The sequence below is a fragment of the Hyla sarda genome, unplaced genomic scaffold (genome assembly GCF_029499605.1).
Source record: "Hyla sarda isolate aHylSar1 unplaced genomic scaffold, aHylSar1.hap1 scaffold_450, whole genome shotgun sequence".
NCBI classification, from domain to species: Eukaryota; Metazoa; Chordata; class Amphibia; order Anura; family Hylidae; genus Hyla; species Hyla sarda.
The window spans coordinates 107,347-132,723 of record NW_026610463.1 but is presented as its reverse complement, the minus strand read 5'-3'; the positions used below and the strand labels follow the sequence as shown (position 1 = coordinate 132,723).

General features: G+C 46.1%; 11 non-coding genes across 11 annotated transcripts; all 11 read left to right on the top strand.

The window, feature by feature from the left end:
• The first annotated feature begins 1,645 nt into the window (after positions 1–1,645).
• On the top strand, positions 1,646–1,836 carry LOC130335461 (U2 spliceosomal RNA). The gene has a single exon (XR_008877091.1). It is a non-coding gene; the product is annotated as a U2 spliceosomal RNA (small nuclear RNA).
• Positions 1,837–3,924: 2,088 nt separating this feature from the next.
• Positions 3,925–4,115, top strand: LOC130335459 (U2 spliceosomal RNA). The gene has a single exon (XR_008877089.1). It is a non-coding gene; the product is annotated as a U2 spliceosomal RNA (small nuclear RNA).
• Positions 4,116–6,196: 2,081 nt separating this feature from the next.
• On the top strand, positions 6,197–6,387 carry LOC130335458 (U2 spliceosomal RNA). The gene has a single exon (XR_008877088.1). It is a non-coding gene; the product is annotated as a U2 spliceosomal RNA (small nuclear RNA).
• Positions 6,388–8,483: 2,096 nt separating this feature from the next.
• On the top strand, positions 8,484–8,674 carry LOC130335457 (U2 spliceosomal RNA). Its single transcript, XR_008877087.1, has one exon. It is a non-coding gene; the product is annotated as a U2 spliceosomal RNA (small nuclear RNA).
• Positions 8,675–10,762: 2,088 nt separating this feature from the next.
• On the top strand, positions 10,763–10,953 carry LOC130335455 (U2 spliceosomal RNA). Its single transcript, XR_008877086.1, has one exon. It is a non-coding gene; the product is annotated as a U2 spliceosomal RNA (small nuclear RNA).
• Positions 10,954–13,038: 2,085 nt separating this feature from the next.
• Positions 13,039–13,229, top strand: LOC130335454 (U2 spliceosomal RNA). The gene has a single exon (XR_008877085.1). It is a non-coding gene; the product is annotated as a U2 spliceosomal RNA (small nuclear RNA).
• A 2,088-nt stretch (positions 13,230–15,317) lies between these two features.
• Positions 15,318–15,508, top strand: LOC130335453 (U2 spliceosomal RNA). Its single transcript, XR_008877084.1, has one exon. It is a non-coding gene; the product is annotated as a U2 spliceosomal RNA (small nuclear RNA).
• Positions 15,509–17,601: 2,093 nt separating this feature from the next.
• LOC130335452 (U2 spliceosomal RNA) lies at positions 17,602–17,792 on the top strand. The gene has a single exon (XR_008877083.1). It is a non-coding gene; the product is annotated as a U2 spliceosomal RNA (small nuclear RNA).
• A 2,089-nt stretch (positions 17,793–19,881) lies between these two features.
• LOC130335451 (U2 spliceosomal RNA) lies at positions 19,882–20,072 on the top strand. The gene has a single exon (XR_008877082.1). It is a non-coding gene; the product is annotated as a U2 spliceosomal RNA (small nuclear RNA).
• Positions 20,073–22,158: 2,086 nt separating this feature from the next.
• Positions 22,159–22,349, top strand: LOC130335450 (U2 spliceosomal RNA). The gene has a single exon (XR_008877081.1). It is a non-coding gene; the product is annotated as a U2 spliceosomal RNA (small nuclear RNA).
• A 2,086-nt stretch (positions 22,350–24,435) lies between these two features.
• LOC130335449 (U2 spliceosomal RNA) lies at positions 24,436–24,626 on the top strand. Its single transcript, XR_008877080.1, has one exon. It is a non-coding gene; the product is annotated as a U2 spliceosomal RNA (small nuclear RNA).
• The last annotated feature ends 751 nt before the right edge of the window (positions 24,627–25,377 follow it).

Genomic DNA, 25,377 nt, shown 5'->3' with positions numbered 1-25,377 from the left:
GGGGGGGGGGGGGGGGGGGTCTCCTGGCTGTTCACACAGGTGTGTCATTGCTGTACATTGACCATGCATTGCTTCTGTGGTATTGCAAAGGCAAAGACAAATGCTTCCAGCCATCCATTGCACTAATGGATTGGTCATCAGCTGGCTGTCTATGTCCCGCATCAATATAGACCAAAGTACAGAGGGTTAGGCTATGCTATTGTGCACCTACCTGATGCATCAGAAGGTGCGAGGCCCTTGCTAAATTCTGTGCACAGACTTTGAGATCTATACTTTAGACTGTATCTAAACCTGCTCCAACATGGACTGACATTCTGGCCTACTTTCAGCCGATGCGACTTGTCTGTCGCTGAACAGTCGCTTTTTATGTATTCAGCACCTATGTATAATGTTGTAAAAATGCTCTAGAAGCTAAAGTCGCAGAAATGTCACACATATTTGGCCTGCAACTTTCTGTGCGACAAATTCAGACAGGAAAAATCAGTATAAATCCTTAGAAAATTATCCCCCAGTGTCTCCATCTGCTGGCGGTATTGAATAAGCATTGCTGCACTGATGGGGTATGCATTAGACGAAAAAAAAGAAGAAAAAGAAGAATAATACGCCCAGAAAAGAGGCGAAAAGGAGAAAAACGTAAAAAAACGTGAAAAAAAAGTAAGAGGAAGAGAAGGGAAAAAAAGGTGGAAATGGGTTTAAAAGTGATTTCGGCGGAGAAATATATATATATATATATATATATATATATATATATATATATATATATATATATATACGCGCACACACACACATATATATAAACGTATTCTCCGTTGAGATATTGCAGCCGCTGCTGTGTCCAGGCCCAGGAGCCTTAGCACTGTGCTGTGATGTCACTCAATACCACTGACATCACTAGGTGTAAACAACATCTCTCCTTTGCTGTGTATGTGACTATGGAGCTGTTTGGTGATGTCGTCTATTATGGCCTTCATAGAAGCAACAGGAGATTGTTGCATCCATCTAGAACCCTCAGAACTACAGTGCTATGATGTCACTCACTTCCACAGGCCTTGCAGAGTGTAAACAACAACAACCCAGCTTTGTTGTGTATGTAACCATAGGGATTTGTGATGTCACCTAGAACCTTCACAGCAGCGACAGCTTTATGAGGAGCATCAGCACTGCTCTGCCTGAGCAGAACCATCACCGCCATAGGTTGTCAAATAACCCGGGTTTAACCCACACAGGTAAGTCCAATGGGGTGCAGGCATGTCCTCTATGCTTACAGCTTCCCGTGGGTGTTGGTTTGATACCGTTTGGGGACAGCCAAGGAGGCATCTGCAGGCAACAAAGGTAGGTGTGTGCTTGTGTGTGTGTTTCCTATGCAGATCCTAAGCCCAGTGTCACATGCAAGTAGGAGGAGTAAGAAGGGTTCCTGGCAAATCCGGGTTATGGATTGCATTTAAAAAGGCCCCGTGGGAGTGCAATGGGCCCCTGTCTTGCTGCTTAGCAATAATGGTATGGGTTTAGGTTCTGCTGTGTGTACTGGTGGTTGACTGCCCCCCAGCCCAGAGTGTGCATGGAAAATTGTCTGGCAGCCTCCCTGACAGCAAGCAGTGATAGTGCCCATGAAGGGCACCTTGTTGGGCCCGCCCCTTTCACGGTTATCGCTTCTCGGCCTTTTGGCTAAGATCAAGTGTAGTATCTGTTCTTATCAGTTTAATATCTGATACGTCCCCTATCTGGGGACCATATATTAAATGGATTTTTGAGAACGGGGGCCGATTTCGAAGCTTGCTTCCGTCGCCCTATGCATTGACCCGATATGGCAGTATCTTCGGGTACAGTGCACCACCCCCTTACAGGGTTAAAAAGAAAGATTCCTACTTTCATTGCTACCTGCTTGCTGGCTAGCCAGCTAGCCAGCCCTGTGGGCCTTGCTGCTGCTGCAGCCAAAAAACAAAAGGTGGTGCTGCTGCTGCTTCTGCTGCTTCTGCTTCTGCTTGTGTCTGGCCGCTGTTGGAGCGTCCAGGCACAGGACTTCTGCTGCTGCTGACTAAATGGCCTCCTTAATTGGATCATTTGAGTAGCCAGCACACCTGTGCAGGTAGGGCATGACATGATAGGCAGCTGCCTTGATAGCGGGTGGGTGCTGAATGTTCCTAATTGACAAAATAAGATTAATGCTTATGAAGAAATATAAAATCTCATCCCTTCCCCAATATCGCGCCACACCCCTACCCCTTAATTCCCTGGTTGAACTTGATGGACATATGTCTTTTTTCGACCGTACTAACTATGTAACTATGTAACATAACATGGGGGGGGGGGGGGGTCTCCTGGCTGTTCACACAGGTGTGTCATTGCTGTACATTGACCATGCATTGCTTCTGTGGTATTGCAAAGGCAAAGACAAATGCTTCCAGCCATCCATTGCACTAATGGATTGGTCATCAGCTGGCTGTCTATGTCCCGCATCAATATAGACCAAAGTACAGAGGGTTAGGCTATGCTATTGTGCACCTACCTGATGCATCAGAAGGTGCGAGGCCCTTGCTAAATTCTGTGCACAGACTTTGAGATCTATACTTTAGACTGTATCTAAACCTGCTCCAACATGGACTGACATTCTGGCCTACTTTCAGCCGATGCGACTTGTCTGTCGCTGAACAGTCGCTTTTTATGTATTCAGCACCTATGTATAATGTTGTAAAAATGCTCTAGAAGCTAAAGTCGCAGAAATGTCACACATATTTGGCCTGCAACTTTCTGTGCGACAAATTCAGACAGGAAAAATCAGTATAAATCCTTAGAAAATTATCCCCCAGTGTCTCCATCTGCTGGCGGTATTGAATAAGCATTGCTGCACTGATGGGGTATGCATTAGACGAAAAAAAAGAAGAAAAAGAAGAATAATACGCCCAGAAAAGAGGCGAAAAGGAGAAAAACGTAAAAAAACGTGAAAAAAAAGTAAGAGGAAGAGAAGGGAAAAAAAGGTGGAAATGGGTTTAAAAGTGATTTCGGCGGAGAAATATATATATATATATATATATATATATATATATATATATACGCGCACACACACACATATATATAAACGTATTCTCCGTTGAGATATTGCAGCCGCTGCTGTGTCCAGGCCCAGGAGCCTTAGCACTGTGCTGTGATGTCACTCAATACCACTGACATCACTAGGTGTAAACAACATCTCTCCTTTGCTGTGTATGTGACTATGGAGCTGTTTGGTGATGTCGTCTATTATGGCCTTCATAGAAGCAACAGGAGATTGTTGCATCCATCTAGAACCCTCAGAACTACAGTGCTATGATGTCACTCACTTCCACAGGCCTTGCAGAGTGTAAACAACAACAACCCAGCTTTGTTGTGTATGTAACCATAGGGATTTGTGATGTCACCTAGAACCTTCACAGCAGCGACAGCTTTATGAGGAGCATCAGCACTGCTCTGCCTGAGCAGAACCATCACCGCCATAGGTTGTCAAATAACCCGGGTTTAACCCACACAGGTAAGTCCAATGGGGTGCAGGCATGTCCTCTATGCTTACAGCTTCCCGTGGGTGTTGGTTTGATACCGTTTGGGGACAGCCAAGGAGGCATCTGCAGGCAACAAAGGTAGGTGTGTGCTTGTGTGTGTGTTTCCTATGCAGATCCTAAGCCCAGTGTCACATGCAAGTAGGAGGAGTAAGAAGGGTTCCTGGCAAATCCGGGTTATGGATTGCATTTAAAAAGGCCCCGTGGGAGTGCAATGGGCCCCTGTCTTGCTGCTTAGCAATAATGGTATGGGTTTAGGTTCTGCTGTGTGTACTGGTGGTTGACTGCCCCCCAGCCCAGAGTGTGCATGGAAAATTGTCTGGCAGCCTCCCTGACAGCAAGCAGTGATAGTGCCCATGAAGGGCACCTTGTTGGGCCCGCCCCTTTCACGGTTATCGCTTCTCGGCCTTTTGGCTAAGATCAAGTGTAGTATCTGTTCTTATCAGTTTAATATCTGATACGTCCCCTATCTGGGGACCATATATTAAATGGATTTTTGAGAACGGGGGCCGATTTCGAAGCTTGCTTCCGTCGCCCTATGCATTGACCCGATATGGCAGTATCTTCGGGTACAGTGCACCACCCCCTTACAGGGTTAAAAAGAAAGATTCCTACTTTCATTGCTACCTGCTTGCTGGCTAGCCAGCTAGCCAGCCCTGTGGGCCTTGCTGCTGCTGCAGCCAAAAAACAAAAGGTGGTGCTGCTGCTGCTTCTGCTGCTTCTGCTTCTGCTTGTGTCTGGCCGCTGTTGGAGCGTCCAGGCACAGGACTTCTGCTGCTGCTGACTAAATGGCCTCCTTAATTGGATCATTTGAGTAGCCAGCACACCTGTGCAGGTAGGGCATGACATGATAGGCAGCTGCCTTGATAGCGGGTGGGTGCTGAATGTTCCTAATTGACAAAATAAGATTAATGCTTATGAAGAAATATAAAATCTCATCCCTTCCCCAATATCGCGCCACACCCCTACCCCTTAATTCCCTGGTTGAACTTGATGGACATATGTCTTTTTTCGACCGTACTAACTATGTAACTATGTAACATAACATGGGGGGGGGGGGGGGGTCTCCTGGCTGTTCACACAGGTGTGTCATTGCTGTACATTGACCATGCATTGCTTCTGTGGTATTGCAAAGGCAAAGACAAATGCTTCCAGCCATCCATTGCACTAATGGATTGGTCATCAGCTGGCTGTCTATGTCCCGCATCAATATAGACCAAAGTACAGAGGGTTAGGCTATGCTATTGTGCACCTACCTGATGCATCAGAAGGTGCGAGGCCCTTGCTAAATTCTGTGCACAGACTTTGAGATCTATACTTTAGACTGTATCTAAACCTGCTCCAACATGGACTGACATTCTGGCCTACTTTCAGCCGATGCGACTTGTCTGTCGCTGAACAGTCGCTTTTTATGTATTCAGCACCTATGTATAATGTTGTAAAAATGCTCTAGAAGCTAAAGTCGCAGAAATGTCACACATATTTGGCCTGCAACTTTCTGTGCGACAAATTCAGACAGGAAAAATCAGTATAAATCCTTAGAAAATTATCCCCCAGTGTCTCCATCTGCTGGCGGTATTGAATAAGCATTGCTGCACTGATGGGGTATGCATTAGACGAAAAAAAAGAAGAAAAAGAAGAATAATACGCCCAGAAAAGAGGCGAAAAGGAGAAAAACGTAAAAAAACGTGAAAAAAAAGTAAGAGGAAGAGAAGGGAAAAAAAGGTGGAAATGGGTTTAAAAGTGATTTCGGCGGAGAAATATATATATATATATATATATATATATATATACGCGCACACACACACATATATATAAACGTATTCTCCGTTGAGATATTGCAGCCGCTGCTGTGTCCAGGCCCAGGAGCCTTAGCACTGTGCTGTGATGTCACTCAATACCACTGACATCACTAGGTGTAAACAACATCTCTCCTTTGCTGTGTATGTGACTATGGAGCTGTTTGGTGATGTCGTCTATTATGGCCTTCATAGAAGCAACAGGAGATTGTTGCATCCATCTAGAACCCTCAGAACTACAGTGCTATGATGTCACTCACTTCCACAGGCCTTGCAGAGTGTAAACAACAACAACCCAGCTTTGTTGTGTATGTAACCATAGGGATTTGTGATGTCACCTAGAACCTTCACAGCAGCGACAGCTTTATGAGGAGCATCAGCACTGCTCTGCCTGAGCAGAACCATCACCGCCATAGGTTGTCAAATAACCCGGGTTTAACCCACACAGGTAAGTCCAATGGGGTGCAGGCATGTCCTCTATGCTTACAGCTTCCCGTGGGTGTTGGTTTGATACCGTTTGGGGACAGCCAAGGAGGCATCTGCAGGCAACAAAGGTAGGTGTGTGCTTGTGTGTGTGTTTCCTATGCAGATCCTAAGCCCAGTGTCACATGCAAGTAGGAGGAGTAAGAAGGGTTCCTGGCAAATCCGGGTTATGGATTGCATTTAAAAAGGCCCCGTGGGAGTGCAATGGGCCCCTGTCTTGCTGCTTAGCAATAATGGTATGGGTTTAGGTTCTGCTGTGTGTACTGGTGGTTGACTGCCCCCCAGCCCAGAGTGTGCATGGAAAATTGTCTGGCAGCCTCCCTGACAGCAAGCAGTGATAGTGCCCATGAAGGGCACCTTGTTGGGCCCGCCCCTTTCACGGTTATCGCTTCTCGGCCTTTTGGCTAAGATCAAGTGTAGTATCTGTTCTTATCAGTTTAATATCTGATACGTCCCCTATCTGGGGACCATATATTAAATGGATTTTTGAGAACGGGGGCCGATTTCGAAGCTTGCTTCCGTCGCCCTATGCATTGACCCGATATGGCAGTATCTTCGGGTACAGTGCACCACCCCCTTACAGGGTTAAAAAGAAAGATTCCTACTTTCATTGCTACCTGCTTGCTGGCTAGCCAGCTAGCCAGCCCTGTGGGCCTTGCTGCTGCTGCAGCCAAAAAACAAAAGGTGGTGCTGCTGCTGCTTCTGCTGCTTCTGCTTCTGCTTGTGTCTGGCCGCAGTTGGAGCGTCCAGGCACAGGACTTCTGCTGCTGCTGACTAAATGGCCTCCTTAATTGGATCATTTGAGTAGCCAGCACACCTGTGCAGGTAGGGCATGACATGATAGGCAGCTGCCTTGATAGCGGGTGGGTGCTGAATGTTCCTAATTGACAAAATAAGATTAATGCTTATGAAGAAATATAAAATCTCATCCCTTCCCCAATATCGCGCCACACCCCTACCCCTTAATTCCCTGGTTGAACTTGATGGACATATGTCTTTTTTCGACCGTACTAACTATGTAACTATGTAACATAACATGGGGGGGGGGGGGGGGGTCTCCTGGCTGTTCACACAGGTGTGTCATTGCTGTACATTGACCATGCATTGCTTCTGTGGTATTGCAAAGGCAAAGACAAATGCTTCCAGCCATCCATTGCACTAATGGATTGGTCATCAGCTGGCTGTCTATGTCCCGCATCAATATAGACCAAAGTACAGAGGGTTAGGCTATGCTATTGTGCACCTACCTGATGCATCAGAAGGTGCGAGGCCCTTGCTAAATTCTGTGCACAGACTTTGAGATCTATACTTTAGACTGTATCTAAACCTGCTCCAACATGGACTGACATTCTGGCCTACTTTCAGCCGATGCGACTTGTCTGTCGCTGAACAGTCGCTTTTTATGTATTCAGCACCTATGTATAATGTTGTAAAAATGCTCTAGAAGCTAAAGTCGCAGAAATGTCACACATATTTGGCCTGCAACTTTCTGTGCGACAAATTCAGACAGGAAAAATCAGTATAAATCCTTAGAAAATTATCCCCCAGTGTCTCCATCTGCTGGCGGTATTGAATAAGCATTGCTGCACTGATGGGGTATGCATTAGACGAAAAAAAAGAAGAAAAAGAAGAATAATACGCCCAGAAAAGAGGCGAAAAGGAGAAAAACGTAAAAAAACGTGAAAAAAAAGTAAGAGGAAGAGAAGGGAAAAAAAGGTGGAAATGGGTTTAAAAGTGATTTCGGCGGAGAAATATATATATATATATATATATATATATATATATATATATATATATACGCGCACACACACACATATATATAAACGTATTCTCCGTTGAGATATTGCAGCCGCTGCTGTGTCCAGGCCCAGGAGCCTTAGCACTGTGCTGTGATGTCACTCAATACCACTGACATCACTAGGTGTAAACAACATCTCTCCTTTGCTGTGTATGTGACTATGGAGCTGTTTGGTGATGTCGTCTATTATGGCCTTCATAGAAGCAACAGGAGATTGTTGCATCCATCTAGAACCCTCAGAACTACAGTGCTATGATGTCACTCACTTCCACAGGCCTTGCAGAGTGTAAACAACAACAACCCAGCTTTGTTGTGTATGTAACCATAGGGATTTGTGATGTCACCTAGAACCTTCACAGCAGCGACAGCTTTATGAGGAGCATCAGCACTGCTCTGCCTGAGCAGAACCATCACCGCCATAGGTTGTCAAATAACCCGGGTTTAACCCACACAGGTAAGTCCAATGGGGTGCAGGCATGTCCTCTATGCTTACAGCTTCCCGTGGGTGTTGGTTTGATACCGTTTGGGGACAGCCAAGGAGGCATCTGCAGGCAACAAAGGTAGGTGTGTGCTTGTGTGTGTGTTTCCTATGCAGATCCTAAGCCCAGTGTCACATGCAAGTAGGAGGAGTAAGAAGGGTTCCTGGCAAATCCGGGTTATGGATTGCATTTAAAAAGGCCCCGTGGGAGTGCAATGGGCCCCTGTCTTGCTGCTTAGCAATAATGGTATGGGTTTAGGTTCTGCTGTGTGTACTGGTGGTTGACTGCCCCCCAGCCCAGAGTGTGCATGGAAAATTGTCTGGCAGCCTCCCTGACAGCAAGCAGTGATAGTGCCCATGAAGGGCACCTTGTTGGGCCCGCCCCTTTCACGGTTATCGCTTCTCGGCCTTTTGGCTAAGATCAAGTGTAGTATCTGTTCTTATCAGTTTAATATCTGATACGTCCCCTATCTGGGGACCATATATTAAATGGATTTTTGAGAACGGGGGCCGATTTCGAAGCTTGCTTCCGTCGCCCTATGCATTGACCCGATATGGCAGTATCTTCGGGTACAGTGCACCACCCCCTTACAGGGTTAAAAAGAAAGATTCCTACTTTCATTGCTACCTGCTTGCTGGCTAGCCAGCTAGCCAGCCCTGTGGGCCTTGCTGCTGCTGCAGCCAAAAAACAAAAGGTGGTGCTGCTGCTGCTTCTGCTGCTTCTGCTTCTGCTTGTGTCTGGCCGCTGTTGGAGCGTCCAGGCACAGGACTTCTGCTGCTGCTGACTAAATGGCCTCCTTAATTGGATCATTTGAGTAGCCAGCACACCTGTGCAGGTAGGGCATGACATGATAGGCAGCTGCCTTGATAGCGGGTGGGTGCTGAATGTTCCTAATTGACAAAATAAGATTAATGCTTATGAAGAAATATAAAATCTCATCCCTTCCCCAATATCGCGCCACACCCCTACCCCTTAATTCCCTGGTTGAACTTGATGGACATATGTCTTTTTTCGACCGTACTAACTATGTAACTATGTAACATAACATGGGGGGGGGGGTCTCCTGGCTGTTCACACAGGTGTGTCATTGCTGTACATTGACCATGCATTGCTTCTGTGGTATTGCAAAGGCAAAGACAAATGCTTCCAGCCATCCATTGCACTAATGGATTGGTCATCAGCTGGCTGTCTATGTCCCGCATCAATATAGACCAAAGTACAGAGGGTTAGGCTATGCTATTGTGCACCTACCTGATGCATCAGAAGGTGCGAGGCCCTTGCTAAATTCTGTGCACAGACTTTGAGATCTATACTTTAGACTGTATCTAAACCTGCTCCAACATGGACTGACATTCTGGCCTACTTTCAGCCGATGCGACTTGTCTGTCGCTGAACAGTCGCTTTTTATGTATTCAGCACCTATGTATAATGTTGTAAAAATGCTCTAGAAGCTAAAGTCGCAGAAATGTCACACATATTTGGCCTGCAACTTTCTGTGCGACAAATTCAGACAGGAAAAATCAGTATAAATCCTTAGAAAATTATCCCCCAGTGTCTCCATCTGCTGGCGGTATTGAATAAGCATTGCTGCACTGATGGGGTATGCATTAGACGAAAAAAAAGAAGAAAAAGAAGAATAATACGCCCAGAAAAGAGGCGAAAAGGAGAAAAACGTAAAAAAACGTGAAAAAAAAGTAAGAGGAAGAGAAGGGAAAAAAAGGTGGAAATGGGTTTAAAAGTGATTTCGGCGGAGAAATATATATATATATATATATATATATATATATATATATATATATACGCGCACACACACACATATATATAAACGTATTCTCCGTTGAGATATTGCAGCCGCTGCTGTGTCCAGGCCCAGGAGCCTTAGCACTGTGCTGTGATGTCACTCAATACCACTGACATCACTAGGTGTAAACAACATCTCTCCTTTGCTGTGTATGTGACTATGGAGCTGTTTGGTGATGTCGTCTATTATGGCCTTCATAGAAGCAACAGGAGATTGTTGCATCCATCTAGAACCCTCAGAACTACAGTGCTATGATGTCACTCACTTCCACAGGCCTTGCAGAGTGTAAACAACAACAACCCAGCTTTGTTGTGTATGTAACCATAGGGATTTGTGATGTCACCTAGAACCTTCACAGCAGCGACAGCTTTATGAGGAGCATCAGCACTGCTCTGCCTGAGCAGAACCATCACCGCCATAGGTTGTCAAATAACCCGGGTTTAACCCACACAGGTAAGTCCAATGGGGTGCAGGCATGTCCTCTATGCTTACAGCTTCCCGTGGGTGTTGGTTTGATACCGTTTGGGGACAGCCAAGGAGGCATCTGCAGGCAACAAAGGTAGGTGTGTGCTTGTGTGTGTGTTTCCTATGCAGATCCTAAGCCCAGTGTCACATGCAAGTAGGAGGAGTAAGAAGGGTTCCTGGCAAATCCGGGTTATGGATTGCATTTAAAAAGGCCCTGTGGGAGTGCAATGGGCCCCTGTCTTGCTGCTTAGCAATAATGGTATGGGTTTAGGTTCTGCTGTGTGTACTGGTGGTTGACTGCCCCCCAGCCCAGAGTGTGCATGGAAAATTGTCTGGCAGCCTCCCTGACAGCAAGCAGTGATAGTGCCCATGAAGGGCACCTTGTTGGGCCCGCCCCTTTCACGGTTATCGCTTCTCGGCCTTTTGGCTAAGATCAAGTGTAGTATCTGTTCTTATCAGTTTAATATCTGATACGTCCCCTATCTGGGGACCATATATTAAATGGATTTTTGAGAACGGGGGCCGATTTCGAAGCTTGCTTCCGTCGCCCTATGCATTGACCCGATATGGCAGTATCTTCGGGTACAGTGCACCACCCCCTTACAGGGTTAAAAAGAAAGATTCCTACTTTCATTGCTACCTGCTTGCTGGCTAGCCAGCTAGCCAGCCCTGTGGGCCTTGCTGCTGCTGCAGCCAAAAAACAAAAGGTGGTGCTGCTGCTGCTTCTGCTGCTTCTGCTTCTGCTTGTGTCTGGCCGCTGTTGGAGCGTCCAGGCACAGGACTTCTGCTGCTGCTGACTAAATGGCCTCCTTAATTGGATCATTTGAGTAGCCAGCACACCTGTGCAGGTAGGGCATGACATGATAGGCAGCTGCCTTGATAGCGGGTGGGTGCTGAATGTTCCTAATTGACAAAATAAGATTAATGCTTATGAAGAAATATAAAATCTCATCCCTTCCCCAATATCGCGCCACACCCCTACCCCTTAATTCCCTGGTTGAACTTGATGGACATATGTCTTTTTTCGACCGTACTAACTATGTAACTATGTAACATAACATGGGGGGGGGGGGGGGTCTCCTGGCTGTTCACACAGGTGTGTCATTGCTGTACATTGACCATGCATTGCTTCTGTGGTATTGCAAAGGCAAAGACAAATGCTTCCAGCCATCCATTGCACTAATGGATTGGTCATCAGCTGGCTGTCTATGTCCCGCATCAATATAGACCAAAGTACAGAGGGTTAGGCTATGCTATTGTGCACCTACCTGATGCATCAGAAGGTGCGAGGCCCTTGCTAAATTCTGTGCACAGACTTTGAGATCTATACTTTAGACTGTATCTAAACCTGCTCCAACATGGACTGACATTCTGGCCTACTTTCAGCCGATGCGACTTGTCTGTCGCTGAATAGTCGCTTTTTATGTATTCAGCACCTATGTATAATGTTGTAAAAATGCTCTAGAAGCTAAAGTCGCAGAAATGTCACACATATTTGGCCTGCAACTTTCTGTGCGACAAATTCAGACAGGAAAAATCAGTATAAATCCTTAGAAAATTATCCCCCAGTGTCTCCATCTGCTGGCGGTATTGAATAAGCATTGCTGCACTGATGGGGTATGCATTAGACGAAAAAAAAGAAGAAAAAGAAGAATAATATGCCCAGAAAAGAGGCGAAAAGGAGAAAAACGTAAAAAAAACGTGAAAAAAAAGTAAGAGGAAGAGAAGGGAAAAAAAGGTGGAAATGGGTTTAAAAGTGATTTCGGCGGAGAAATATATATATATATATATATATATATATATATATATACGCGCACACACACACATATATATAAACGTATTCTCCGTTGAGATATTGCAGCCGCTGCTGTGTCCAGGCCCAGGAGCCTTAGCACTGTGCTGTGATGTCACTCAATACCACTGACATCACTAGGTGTAAACAACATCTCTCCTTTGCTGTGTATGTGACTATGGAGCTGTTTGGTGATGTCGTCTATTATGGCCTTCATAGAAGCAACAGGAGATTGTTGCATCCATCTAGAACCCTCAGAACTACAGTGCTATGATGTCACTCACTTCCACAGGCCTTGCAGAGTGTAAACAACAACAACCCAGCTTTGTTGTGTATGTAACCATAGGGATTTGTGATGTCACCTAGAACCTTCACAGCAGCGACAGCTTTATGAGGAGCATCAGCACTGCTCTGCCTGAGCAGAACCATCACCGCCATAGGTTGTCAAATAACCCGGGTTTAACCCACACAGGTAAGTCCAATGGGGTGCAGGCATGTCCTCTATGCTTACAGCTTCCCGTGGGTGTTGGTTTGATACCGTTTGGGGACAGCCAAGGAGGCATCTGCAGGCAACAAAGGTAGGTGTGTGCTTGTGTGTGTGTTTCCTATGCAGATCCTAAGCCCAGTGTCACATGCAAGTAGGAGGAGTAAGAAGGGTTCCTGGCAAATCCGGGTTATGGATTGCATTTAAAAAGGCCCCGTGGGAGTGCAATGGGCCCCTGTCTTGCTGCTTAGCAATAATGGTATGGGTTTAGGTTCTGCTGTGTGTACTGGTGGTTGACTGCCCCCCAGCCCAGAGTGTGCATGGAAAATTGTCTGGCAGCCTCCCTGACAGCAAGCAGTGATAGTGCCCATGAAGGGCACCTTGTTGGGCCCGCCCCTTTCACGGTTATCGCTTCTCGGCCTTTTGGCTAAGATCAAGTGTAGTATCTGTTCTTATCAGTTTAATATCTGATACGTCCCCTATCTGGGGACCATATATTAAATGGATTTTTGAGAACGGGGGCCGATTTCGAAGCTTGCTTCCGTCGCCCTATGCATTGACCCGATATGGCAGTATCTTCGGGTACAGTGCACCACCCCCTTACAGGGTTAAAAAGAAAGATTCCTACTTTCATTGCTACCTGCTTGCTGGCTAGCCAGCTAGCCAGCCCTGTGGGCCTTGCTGCTGCTGCAGCCAAAAAACAAAAGGTGGTGCTGCTGCTGCTTCTGCTGCTTCTGCTTCTGCTTGTGTCTGGCCGCTGTTGGAGCGTCCAGGCACAGGACTTCTGCTGCTGCTGACTAAATGGCCTCCTTAATTGGATCATTTGAGTAGCCAGCACACCTGTGCAGGTAGGGCATGACATGATAGGCAGCTGCCTTGATAGCGGGTGGGTGCTGAATGTTCCTAATTGACAAAATAAGATTAATGCTTATGAAGAAATATAAAATCTCATCCCTTCCCCAATATCGCGCCACACCCCTACCCCTTAATTCCCTGGTTGAACTTGATGGACATATGTCTTTTTTCGACCGTACTAACTATGTAACTATGTAACATAACATGGGGGGGGGGGGGTCTCCTGGCTGTTCACACAGGTGTGTCATTGCTGTACATTGACCATGCATTGCTTCTGTGGTATTGCAAAGGCAAAGACAAATGCTTCCAGCCATCCATTGCACTAATGGATTGGTCATCAGCTGGCTGTCTATGTCCCGCATCAATATAGACCAAAGTACAGAGGGTTAGGCTATGCTATTGTGCACCTACCTGATGCATCAGAAGGTGCGAGGCCCTTGCTAAATTCTGTGCACAGACTTTGAGATCTATACTTTAGACTGTATCTAAACCTGCTCCAACATGGACTGACATTCTGGCCTACTTTCAGCCGATGCGACTTGTCTGTCGCTGAATAGTCGCTTTTTATGTATTCAGCACCTATGTATAATGTTGTAAAAATGCTCTAGAAGCTAAAGTCGCAGAAATGTCACACATATTTGGCCTGCAACTTTCTGTGCGACAAATTCAGACAGGAAAAATCAGTATAAATCCTTAGAAAATTATCCCCCAGTGTCTCCATCTGCTGGCGGTATTGAATAAGCATTGCTGCACTGATGGGGTATGCATTAGACGAAAAAAAAGAAGAAAAAGAAGAATAATATGCCCAGAAAAGAGGCGAAAAGGAGAAAAACGTAAAAAAACGTGAAAAAAAAGTAAGAGGAAGAGAAGGGAAAAAAAGGTGGAAATGGGTTTAAAAGTGATTTCGGCGGAGAAATATATATATATATATATATATATATATATATATATATATATACGCGCACACACACACATATATATAAACGTATTCTCCGTTGAGATATTGCAGCCGCTGCTGTGTCCAGGCCCAGGAGCCTTAGCACTGTGCTGTGATGTCACTCAATACCACTGACATCACTAGGTGTAAACAACATCTCTCCTTTGCTGTGTATGTGACTATGGAGCTGTTTGGTGATGTCGTCTATTATGGCCTTCATAGAAGCAACAGGAGATTGTTGCATCCATCTAGAACCCTCAGAACTACAGTGCTATGATGTCACTCACTTCCACAGGCCTTGCAGAGTGTAAACAACAACAACCCAGCTTTGTTGTGTATGTAACCATAGGGATTTGTGATGTCACCTAGAACCTTCACAGCAGCGACAGCTTTATGAGGAGCATCAGCACTGCTCTGCCTGAGCAGAACCATCACCGCCATAGGTTGTCAAATAACCCGGGTTTAACCCACACAGGTAAGTCCAATGGGGTGCAGGCATGTCCTCTATGCTTACAGCTTCCCGTGGGTGTTGGTTTGATACCGTTTGGGGACAGCCAAGGAGGCATCTGCAGGCAACAAAGGTAGGTGTGTGCTTGTGTGTGTGTTTCCTATGCAGATCCTAAGCCCAGTGTCACATGCAAGTAGGAGGAGTAAGAAGGGTTCCTGGCAAATCCGGGTTATGGATTGCATTTAAAAAGGCCCCGTGGGAGTGCAATGGGCCCCTGTCTTGCTGCTTAGCAATAATGGTATGGGGTTAGGTTCTGCTGTGTGTACTGGTGGTTGACTGCCCCCCAGCCCAGAGTGTGCATGGAAAATTGTCTGGCAGCCTCCCTGACAGCAAGCAGTGATAGTGCCCATGAAGGGCACCTTGTTGGGCCCGCCCCTTTCACGGTTATCGCTTCTCGGCCTTTTGGCTAAGATCAAGTGTAGTATCTGTTCTTATCAGTTTAATATCTGATACGTCCCCTATCTGGGGACCATATATTAAATGGATTTTTGAGAACGGGGGCCGATTTCGAAGCTTGCTTCCGTCGCCCTATGCATTGACCCGATATGGCAGTATCTTCGGGTACAGTGCACCACCCCCTTACAGGGTTAAAAAGAAAGATTCCTACTTTCATTGCTACCTGCTTGCTGGCTAGCCAGCTAGCCAGCCCTGTGGGCCTTGCTGCTGCTGCAGCCAAAAAACAAAAGGTGGTGCTGCTGCTGCTTCTGCTGCTTCTGCTTCTGCTTGTGTCTGGCCGCTGTTGGAGCGTCCAGGCACAGGACTTCTGCTGCTGCTGACTAAATGGCCTCCTTAATTGGATCATTTGAGTAGCCAGCACACCTGTGCAGGTAGGGCATGACATGATAGGCAGCTGCCTTGATAGCGGGTGGGTGCTGAATGTTCCTAATTGACAAAATAAGATTAATGCTTATGAAGAAATATAAAATCTCATCCCTTCCCCAATATCGCGCCACACCCCTACCCCTTAATTCCCTGGTTGAACTTGATGGACATATGTCTTTTTTCGACCGTACTAACTATGTAACTATGTAACATAACATGGGGGGGGGGGGGTCTCCTGGCTGTTCACACAGGTGTGTCATTGCTGTACATTGACCATGCATTGCTTCTGTGGTATTGCAAAGGCAAAGACAAATGCTTCCAGCCATCCATTGCACTAATGGATTGGTCATCAGCTGGCTGTCTATGTCCCGCATCAATATAGACCAAAGTACAGAGGGTTAGGCTATGCTATTGTGCACCTACCTGATGCATCAGAAGGTGCGAGGCCCTTGCTAAATTCTGTGCACAGACTTTGAGATCTATACTTTAGACTGTATCTAAACCTGCTCCAACATGGACTGACATTCTGGCCTACTTTCAGCCGATGCGACTTGTCTGTCGCTGAACAGTCGCTTTTTATGTATTCAGCACCTATGTATAATGTTGTAAAAATGCTCTAGAAGCTAAAGTCGCAGAAATGTCACACATATTTGGCCTGCAACTTTCTGTGCGACAAATTCAGACAGGAAAAATCAGTATAAATCCTTAGAAAATTATCCCCCAGTGTCTCCATCTGCTGGCGGTATTGAATAAGCATTGCTGCACTGATGGGGTATGCATTAGACGAAAAAAAAGAAGAAAAAGAAGAATAATACGCCCAGAAAAGAGGCGAAAAGGAGAAAAACGTAAAGAAAACGTGAAAAAAAAGTAAGAGGAAGAGAAGGGAAAAAAAGGTGGAAATGGGTTTAAAAGTGATTTCGGCGGAGAAATATATATATATATATATATATATATATATATATATATATATATATACGCGCACACACACACATATATATAAACGTATTCTCCGTTGAGATATTGCAGCCGCTGCTGTGTCCAGGCCCAGGAGCCTTAGCACTGTGCTGTGATGTCACTCAATACCACTGACATCACTAGGTGTAAACAACATCTCTCCTTTGCTGTGTATGTGACTATGGAGCTGTTTGGTGATGTCGTCTATTATGGCCTTCATAGAAGCAACAGGAGATTGTTGCATCCATCTAGAACCCTCAGAACTACAGTGCTATGATGTCACTCACTTCCACAGGCCTTGCAGAGTGTAAACAACAACAACCCAGCTTTGTTGTGTATGTAACCATAGGGATTTGTGATGTCACCTAGAACCTTCACAGCAGCGACAGCTTTATGAGGAGCATCAGCACTGCTCTGCCTGAGCAGAACCATCACCGCCATAGGTTGTCAAATAACCCGGGTTTAACCCACACAGGTAAGTCCAATGGGGTGCAGGCATGTCCTCTATGCTTACAGCTTCCCGTGGGTGTTGGTTTGATACCGTTTGGGGACAGCCAAGGAGGCATCTGCAGGCAACAAAGGTAGGTGTGTGCTTGTGTGTGTGTTTCCTATGCAGATCCTAAGCCCAGTGTCACATGCAAGTAGGAGGAGTAAGAAGGGTTCCTGGCAAATCCGGGTTATGGATTGCATTTAAAAAGGCCCCGTGGGAGTGCAATGGGCCCCTGTCTTGCTGCTTAGCAATAATGGTATGGGTTTAGGTTCTGCTGTGTGTACTGGTGGTTGACTGCCCCCCAGCCCAGAGTGTGCATGGAAAATTGTCTGGCAGCCTCCCTGACAGCAAGCAGTGATAGTGCCCATGAAGGGCACCTTGTTGGGCCCGCCCCTTTCACGGTTATCGCTTCTCGGCCTTTTGGCTAAGATCAAGTGTAGTATCTGTTCTTATCAGTTTAATATCTGATACGTCCCCTATCTGGGGACCATATATTAAATGGATTTTTGAGAACGGGGGCCGATTTCGAAGCTTGCTTCCGTCGCCCTATGCATTGACCCGATATGGCAGTATCTTCGGGTACAGTGCACCACCCCCTTACAGGGTTAAAAAGAAAGATTCCTACTTTCATTGCTACCTGCTTGCTGGCTAGCCAGCTAGCCAGCCCTGTGGGCCTTGCTGCTGCTGCAGCCAAAAAACAAAAGGTGGTGCTGCTGCTGCTTCTGCTGCTTCTGCTTCTGCTTGTGTCTGGCCGCTGTTGGAGCGTCCAGGCACAGGACTTCTGCTGCTGCTGACTAAATGGCCTCCTTAATTGGATCATTTGAGTAGCCAGCACACCTGTGCAGGTAGGGCATGACATGATAGGCAGCTGCCTTGATAGCGGGTGGGTGCTGAATGTTCCTAATTGACAAAATAAGATTAATGCTTATGAAGAAATATAAAATCTCATCCCTTCCCCAATATCGCGCCACACCCCTACCCCTTAATTCCCTGGTTGAACTTGATGGACATATGTCTTTTTTCGACCGTACTAACTATGTAACTATGTAACATAACATGGGGGGGGGGGGGGGGTCTCCTGGCTGTTCACACAGGTGTGTCATTGCTGTACATTGACCATGCATTGCTTCTGTGGTATTGCAAAGGCAAAGACAAATGCTTCCAGCCATCCATTGCACTAATGGATTGGTCATCAGCTGGCTGTCTATGTCCCGCATCAATATAGACCAAAGTACAGAGGGTTAGGCTATGCTATTGTGCACCTACCTGATGCATCAGAAGGTGCGAGGCCCTTGCTAAATTCTGTGCACAGACTTTGAGATCTATACTTTAGACTGTATCTAAACCTGCTCCAACATGGACTGACATTCTGGCCTACTTTCAGCCGATGCGACTTGTCTGTCGCTGAACAGTCGCTTTTTATGTATTCAGCACCTATGTATAATGTTGTAAAAATGCTCTAGAAGCTAAAGTCGCAGAAATGTCACACATATTTGGCCTGCAACTTTCTGTGCGACAAATTCAGACAGGAAAAATCAGTATAAATCCTTAGAAAATTATCCCCCAGTGTCTCCATCTGCTGGCGGTATTGAATAAGCATTGCTGCACTGATGGGGTATGCATTAGACGAAAAAAAAGAAGAAAAAGAAGAATAATACGCCCAGAAAAGAGGCGAAAAGGAGAAAAACGTAAAAAAACGTGAAAAAAAAGTAAGAGGAAGAGAAGGGAAAAAAAGGTGGAAATGGGTTTAAAAGTGATTTCGGCGGAGAAATATATATATATATATATATATATATATATATATATATATACGCGCACACACACACATATATATAAACGTATTCTCCGTTGAGATTTTGCAGCCGCTGCTGTGTCCAGGCCCAGGAGCCTTAGCACTGTGCTGTGATGTCACTCAATACCACTGACATCACTAGGTGTAAACAACATCTCTCCTTTGCTGTGTATGTGACTATGGAGCTGTTTGGTGATGTCGTCTATTATGGCCTTCATAGAAGCAACAGGAGATTGTTGCATCCATCTAGAACCCTCAGAACTACAGTGCTATGATGTCACTCACTTCCACAGGCCTTGCAGAGTGTAAACAACAACAACCCAGCTTTGTTGTGTATGTAACCATAGGGATTTGTGATGTCACCTAGAACCTTCACAGCAGCGACAGCTTTATGAGGAGCATCAGCACTGCTCTGCCTGAGCAGAACCATCACCGCCATAGGTTGTCAAATAACCCGGGTTTAACCCACACAGGTAAGTCCAATGGGGTGCAGGCATGTCCTCTATGCTTACAGCTTCCCGTGGGTGTTGGTTTGATACCGTTTGGGGACAGCCAAGGAGGCATCTGCAGGCAACAAAGGTAGGTGTGTGCTTGTGTGTGTGTTTCCTATGCAGATCCTAAGCCCAGTGTCACATGCAAGTAGGAGGAGTAAGAAGGGTTCCTGGCAAATCCGGGTTATGGATTGCATTTAAAAAGGCCCCGTGGGAGTGCAATGGGCCCCTGTCTTGCTGCTTAGCAATAATGGTATGGGTTTAGGTTCTGCTGTGTGTACTGGTGGTTGACTGCCCCCCAGCCCAGAGTGTGCATGGAAAATTGTCTGGCAGCCTCCCTGACAGCAAGCAGTGATAGTGCCCATGAAGGGCACCTTGTTGGGCCCGCCCCTTTCACGGTTATCGCTTCTCGGCCTTTTGGCTAAGATCAAGTGTAGTATCTGTTCTTATCAGTTTAATATCTGATACGTCCCCTATCTGGGGACCATATATTAAATGGATTTTTGAGAACGGGGGCCGATTTCGAAGCTTGCTTCCGTCGCCCTATGCATTGACCCGATATGGCAGTATCTTCGGGTACAGTGCACCACCCCCTTACAGGGTTAAAAAGAAAGATTCCTACTTTCATTGCTACCTGCTTGCTGGCTAGCCAGCTAGCCAGCCCTGTGGGCCTTGCTGCTGCTGCAGCCAAAAAACAAAAGGTGGTGCTTCTGCTGCTTCTGCTTCTGCTTGTGTCTGGCCGCTGTTGGAGCGTCCAGGCACAGGACTTCTGCTGCTGCTGACTAAATGGCCTCCTTAATTGGATCATTTGAGTAGCCAGCACACCTGTGCAGGTAGGGCATGACATGATAGGCAGCTGCCTTGATAGCGGGTGGGTGCTGAATGTTCCTAATTGACAAAATAAGATTAATGCTTATGAAGAAATATAAAATCTCATCCCTTCCCCAATTTCGCGCCACACCCCTACCCCTTAATTCCCTGGTTGAACTTGATGGACATATGTCTTTTTTCGACCGTACTAACTATGTAACTATGTAACATAACATGGGGGGGGGGGGGGTCTCCTGGCTGTTCACACAGGTGTGTCATTGCTGTACATTGACCATGCATTGCTTCTGTGGTATTGCAAAGGCAAAGACAAATGCTTCCAGCCATCCATTGCACTAATGGATTGGTCATCAGCTGGCTGTCTATGTCCCGCATCAATATAGACCAAAGTACAGAGGGTTAGGCTATGCTATTGTGCACCTACCTGATGCATCAGAAGGTGCGAGGCCCTTGCTAAATTCTGTGCACAGACTTTGAGATCTATACTTTAGACTGTATCTAAACCTGCTCCAACATGGACTGACATTCTGGCCTACTTTCAGCCGATGCGACTTGTCTGTCGCTGAACAGTCGCTTTTTATGTATTCAGCACCTATGTATAATGTTGTAAAAATGCTCTAGAAGCTAAAGTCGCAGAAATGTCACACATATTTGGCCTGCAACTTTCTGTGCGACAAATTCAGACAGGAAAAATCAGTATAAATCCTTAGAAAATTATCCCCCAGTGTCTCCATCTGCTGGCGGTATTGAATAAGCATTGCTGCACTGATGGGGTATGCATTAGACGAAAAAAAAGAAGAAAAAGAAGAATAATACGCCCAGAAAAGAGGCGAAAAGGAGAAAAACGTAAAAAAACGTGAAAAAAAAGTAAGAGGAAGAGAAGGGAAAAAAAGGTGGAAATGGGTTTAAAAGTGATTTCGGCGGAGAAATATATATATATATATATATATATATATATATATATATATATATATATACACGCACACACACACATATATATAAACGTATTCTCCGTTGAGATATTGCAGCCGCTGCTGTGTCCAGGCCCAGGAGCCTTAGCACTGTGCTGTGATGTCACTCAATACCACTGACATCACTAGGTGTAAACAACATCTCTCCTTTGCTGTGTATGTGACTATGGAGCTGTTTGGTGATGTCGTCTATTATGGCCTTCATAGAAGCAACAGGAGATTGTTGCATCCATCTAGAACCCTCAGAACTACAGTGCTATGATGTCACTCACTTCCACAGGCCTTGCAGAGTGTAAACAACAACAACCCAGCTTTGTTGTGTATGTAACCATAGGGATTTGTGATGTCACCTAGAACCTTCACAGCAGCGACAGCTTTATGAGGAGCATCAGCACTGCTCTGCCTGAGCAGAACCATCACCGCCATAGGTTGTCAAATAACCCGGGTTTAACCCACACAGGTAAGTCCAATGGGGTGCAGGCATGTCCTCTATGCTTACAGCTTCCCGTGGGTGTTGGTTTGATACCGTTTGGGGACAGCCAAGGAGGCATCTGCAGGCAACAAAGGTAGGTGTGTGCTTGTGTGTGTGTTTCCTATGCAGATCCTAAGCCCAGTGTCACATGCAAGTAGGAGGAGTAAGAAGGGTTCCTGGCAAATCCGGGTTATGGATTGCATTTAAAAAGGCCCCGTGGGAGTGCAATGGGCCCCTGTCTTGCTGCTTAGCAATAATGGTATGGGTTTAGGTTCTGCTGTGTGTACTGGTGGTTGACTGCCCCCCAGCCCAGAGTGTGCATGGAAAATTGTCTGGCAGCCTCCCTGACAGCAAGCAGTGATAGTGCCCATGAAGGGCACCTTGTTGGGCCCGCCCCTTTCACGGTTATCGCTTCTCGGCCTTTTGGCTAAGATCAAGTGTAGTATCTGTTCTTATCAGTTTAATATCTGATACGTCCCCTATCTGGGGACCATATATTAAATGGATTTTTGAGAACGGGGGCCGATTTCGAAGCTTGCTTCCGTCGCCCTATGCATTGACCCGATATGGCAGTATCTTCGGGTACAGTGCACCACCCCCTTACAGGGTTAAAAAGAAAGATTCCTACTTTCATTGCTACCTGCTTGCTGGCTAGCCAGCTAGCCAGCCCTGTGGGCCTTGCTGCTGCTGCAGCCAAAAAACAAAAGGTGGTGCTGCTGCTGCTTCTGCTTCTGCTTGTGTCTGGCCGCTGTTGGAGCGTCCAGGCACAGGACTTCTGCTGCTGCTGACTAAATGGCCTCCTTAATTGGATCATTTGAGTAGCCAGCACACCTGTGCAGGTAGGGCATGACATGATAGGCAGCTGCCTTGATAGCGGGTGGGTGCTGAATGTTCCTAATTGACAAAATAAGATTAATGCTTATGAAGAAATATAAAATCTCATCCCTTCCCCAATATCGCGCCACACCCCTACCCCTTAATTCCCTGGTTGAACTTGATGGACATATGTCTTTTTTCGACCGTACTAACTATGTAACTATGTAACATAACATGGGGGGGGGGGGGGGGGGTCTCCTGGCTGTTCACACAGGTGTGTCATTGCTGTACATTGACCATGCATTGCTTCTGTGGTATTGCAAAGGCAAAGACAAATGCTTCCAGCCATCCATTGCACTAATGGATTGGTCATCAGCTGGCTGTCTATGTCCCGCATCAATATAGACCAAAGTACAGAGGGTTAGGCTATGCTATTGTGCACCTACCTGATGCATCAGAAGGTGCGAGGCCCTTGCTAAATTCTGTGCACAGACTTTGAGATCTATACTTTAGACTGTATCTAAACCTGCTCCAACATGGACTGACATTCTGGCCTACTTTCAGCCGATGCGACTTGTCTGTCGCTGAACAGTCGCTTTTTATGTATTCAGCACCTATGTATAATGTTGTAAAAATGCTCTAGAAGCTAAAGTCGCAGAAATGTCACACATATTTGGCCTGCAACTTTCTGTGCGACAAATTCAGACAGGAAAAATCAGTATAAATCCTTAGAAAATTATCCCCCAGTGTCTCCATCTGCTGGCGGTATTGAATAAGCATTGCTGCACTGATGGGGTATCCATTAGACGAAAAAAAAGAAGAAAAAGAAGAATAATACGCCCAGAAAAGAGGCGAAAAGGAGAAAAACGTAAAAAAACGTGAAAAAAAAGTAAGAGGAAGAGAAGGGAAAAAAAGGTGGAAATGGGTTTAAAAGTGATTTCGGCGGAGAAATATATATATATATATATATATATATATATATATATATATATATACGCGCACACACACACATATATATAAACGTATTCTCCGTTGAGATATTGCAGCCGCTGCTGTGTCCAGGCCCAGGAGCCTTAGCACTGTGCTGTGATGTCACTCAATACCACTGACATCACTAGGTGTAAACAACATCTCCCCTTTGCTGTGTATGTGACTATGGAGCTGTTTGGTGATGTCGTCTATTATGGCCTTCATAGAAGCAACAGGAGATTGTTGCATCCATCTAGAACCCTCAGAACTACAGTGCTATGATGTCACTCACTTCCACAGGCCTTGCAGAGTGTAAACAACAACAACCCAGCTTTGTTGTGTATGTAACCATAGGGATTTGTGATGTCACCTAGAACCTTCACAGCAGCGACAGCTTTATGAGGAGCATCAGCACTGCTCTGCCTGAGCAGAACCATCACCGCCATAGGTTGTCAAATAACCCGGGTTTAACCCACACAGGTAAGTCCAATGGGGTGCAGGCATGTCCTCTATGCTTACAGCTTCCCGTGGGTGTTGGTTTGATACCGTTTGGGGACAGCCAAGGAGGCATCTGCAGGCAACAAAGGTAGGTGTGTGCTTGTGTGTGTGTTTCCTATGCAGATCCTAAGCCCAGTGTCACATGCAAGTAGGAGGAGTAAGAAGGGTTCCTGGCAAATCCGGGTTATGGATTGCATTTAAAAAGGCCCCGTGGGAGTGCAATGGGCCCCTGTCTTGCTGCTTAGCAATAATGGTATGGGTTTAGGTTCTGCTGTGTGTACTGGTGGTTGACTGCCCCCCAGCCCAGAGTGTGCATGGAAAATTGTCTGGCAGCCTCCCTGACAGCAAGCAGTGATAGTGCCCATGAAGGGCACCTTGTTAGGCCCGCCCCTTTCACGGTTATCGCTTCTCGGCCTTTTGGCTAAGATCAAGTGTAGTATCTGTTCTTATCAGTTTAATATCTGATACGTCCCCTATCTGGGGACCATATATTAAATGGATTTTTGAGAACGGGGGCCGATTTCGAAGCTTGCTTCCGTCGCCCTATGCATTGACCCGATATGGCAGTATCTTCGGGTACAGTGCACCACCCCCTTACAGGGTTAAAAAGAAAGATTCCTACTTTCATTGCTACCTGCTTGCTGGCTAGCCAGCTAGCCAGCCCTGTGGGCCTTGCTGCTGCTGCAGCCAAAAAACAAAAGGTGGTGCTGCTGCTGCTTCTGCTGCTTCTGCTTCTGCTTGTGTCTGGCCGCTGTTGGAGCGTCCAGGCACAGGACTTCTGCTGCTGCTGACTAAATGGCCTCCTTAATTGGATCATTTGAGTAGCCAGCACACCTGTGCAGGTAGGGCATGACATGATAGGCAGCTGCCTTGATAGCGGGTGGGTGCTGAATGTTCCTAATTGACAAAATAAGATTAATGCTTATGAAGAAATATAAAATCTCATCCCTTCCCCAATATCGCGCCACACCCCTACCCCTTAATTCCCTGGTTGAACTTGATGGACATATGTCTTTTTTCGACCGTACTAACTATGTAACTATGTAACATAACATGGGGGGGGGGGGGGGGGTCTCCTGGCTGTTCACACAGGTGTGTCATTGCTGTACATTGACCATGCATTGCTTCTGTGGTATTGCAAAGGCAAAGACAAATGCTTCCAGCCATCCATTGCACTAATGGATTGGTCATCAGCTGGCTGTCTATGTCCCGCATCAATATAGACCAAAGTACAGAGGGTTAGGCTATGCTATTGTGCACCTACCTGATGCATCAGAAGGTGCGAGGCCCTTGCTAAATTCTGTGCACAGACTTTGAGATCTATACTTTAGACTGTATCTAAA